Genomic DNA, 2,492 nt, shown 5'->3' on the forward strand with positions numbered 1-2,492 from the left:
TGTGCTGCTCTGTACATGCACACCCAGCAGTATAAAAGTAGGAAACGTTTAACATTTAAGCAAAGTGGGAACAGACAAACGAATGTGTGATGGGAGAACACAGTGTGATAAATTGAGAGGCTGCCAGTCCGGATGTAGACCTAATTGGACACCATAGTCTCGTTTGAGGGTACGCGATAAAGGAGTTAAAATGAAACACATATGCTACATCCGGGGACAGCCACATTATCGGCCAGTCACTCCTCTGGCTCATTATTCACGTTAAATCTCGCTAAAACTTACTGACACAACCAGTCCCATTTTACCTCGTATTCCCTTCTCCATTGGGAACTGAAAAAAACTTGCACTTTTCACGACTGCTTCGGTGATTGCAGCCAAAAACAAAACAGTACACCATCTTTCCATGTGAAGTGATGCTGTGTTTGTGTTGCGCAACGTCAGGCTGTCCCCGGAAGTGGTCAAATCCCGCGAGATCACTCAAGGGTTCAAATGAGACTGTGCCGCCCCATTAGTCTCCAGACTTTGAGAAGCCCTGGCCTTGAGAAGTTATTTTATTTTGAGAAGGGATGGCCAATTTTAATGGCAAAATAAATAAACCAAGAATCAAGTTTATTTGTAGTTCTAAATATTAAGGTGTTTTTATTCACTTTTGTCTCTTCCACGACATTATTCTTTTTTCCTACAAGCATCTGTTACGACATATTGTGCAAATGATATGATGATGTCATTTAGTGACTTCTAGGACTTTTCTCATTGAGGACTTGGCAATATTTTTTCAGTTTTGTTTTTTGATGCGGCTACCTGTTGTTCATTTGATGCAGGCGTTTTAAAGTCTGTAAATGTTTTCTGCATTTGCTACTGTGTCTTCATTTGGAAGTGCAGTGGCCTCTCTCAGCCACCATAAAATAAAACTAAAATAATGAAAGGAACATTACACCAATCAGGACAATTAATTTTTATTCATTCTCATCCAACAAATGAAAGGTTCCACTTTTGCATAGAAACAAACAGCGAATCACATCCTGCTTGCATACAAAATATTTCTAAAATGCGACACACTTGATGATTTCATGCTGGAGATTCTCTGCCGCCTTGGCCTTTTGATCTTCACCCACAGGTCTGCTGACACGAACTCATCGTATTCATTTTGATGCCGCAACGAACAACTGTGCAGAACTGGTCCACAGTCAGATCTTCTCCCTCCAACACCGGAGTCATGGCACTCTGCATGTTGCATGAAATACACATGAATAGAAGGCAGATCACATGGATGATGTACATGCACAAACTGCTATGCCAGGTGTCGTTTTGATGGAAGGAAGAATGACAAAGTATCTCACCTTTAACTCGGGGCAGCATTCCATTTTTTCCTGAAGCTGAGGGCAATCGCACTTTATCACTTCTTTGAAATTTTTCTTCTTGCTGCATTCCTTATACATTTCAGCCAAATCTTCAACACACTGATTAAAGTTTCTCGGCATTTTGTCGACTGCTGTAACACACAGATTTAGAATTTACAAACAAAAGCATACCTGTGAAAGATTTACAAAAACAGAATTGCAAAATGTCTCGAAAGTCTTCAGTTTGGAATGTAGCCTGCAGGATGCTGACAGAATAATATCTTAGCACTAAGAGAATGAGAATGTTGTGTTTAATAAAGCTATAAAATGAAGATTGAAAAATATTAGTGACTAACTACGATATCTTACAGGCAATCTGTTTTTTGATTAATTCATTTCATTTTCCATTTGTTCTCCTGCATATGTTGCATTTGATTATTACTCACCTCAGGTTTTCCTTCCGCGGGTGAAGAGAGATTGCGTCTGTGTCAATGGGTGGGTTATGTGAGACCGAAGAGTTCGCTTCCTTTTAAAGATCTACACCAGCAATGACTCAGCAAATGTGAAACTGTGCCGGCCCACCCAGACTGGTTTCACCTGTCCTGCTCTGTTGTAGTGGCACCATGGAAAGATGCATGTTCGTGTTTATGTTTTGTGCGGAACACTGCCCAAAAACAGTTGTTACTTCTCAGTGAAACAGCTCAACAGTGGTGACCAGGAAACTGTTATTAGCAACAAAGTTCACAATGAACCTGATAATCTGGTCTGCCATTATTTCCTTTTGTGTGTAGATGCTAACGTGGCCCTACATAGGTTTGTTTCTCTGCACCTCAGCCTATCAGAACCCAATATTTCAGCACCAAATATGTGGTACTTTTTAAGTCTTGTCAGAACTTTGACTTGGCTAAAAAGAATTAAGTGCTTTGCATTCCAGGTAGTCACAAGAGTTGCAGAGTTTTTTACTGATCACTATGTTGATGTGGATTTAGACTCTTATTTCTCCTCATTTTCTTTTACATACAGTTTGAACAGTTTCCACTAATTCCCAAATTTTAACTCTCTGCATTAGAGCCGGGCAAGGCAGTCATCTAGTCAACTTTATCTAGAAATTCTGATGTCAAATTGTCACACTTTTATAGTAGCTGGCCCCAA

At 40.0% G+C, this 2,492-nt stretch overlaps 1 long non-coding RNA gene across 1 annotated transcript; it reads right to left on the reverse strand.

Moving 5' to 3' along the window:
• Window positions 1-940: 940 nt before the first annotated feature.
• Window positions 941-1,937, reverse strand: LOC117513320. The gene is made up of 3 exons (XR_004561561.1): window positions 1,787-1,937; window positions 1,341-1,492; window positions 941-1,224 (listed from the first exon to the last, which is right to left on the reverse strand). It is a non-coding gene; the product is annotated as an uncharacterized LOC117513320 (long non-coding RNA).
• Between the last annotated feature and the right edge of the window lie 555 nt (window positions 1,938-2,492).

The sequence above is a fragment of the Thalassophryne amazonica genome, chromosome 7 (assembly GCF_902500255.1).
Source record: "Thalassophryne amazonica chromosome 7, fThaAma1.1, whole genome shotgun sequence".
In the NCBI taxonomy this organism is placed as follows: domain Eukaryota; kingdom Metazoa; phylum Chordata; class Actinopteri; order Batrachoidiformes; family Batrachoididae; genus Thalassophryne; species Thalassophryne amazonica.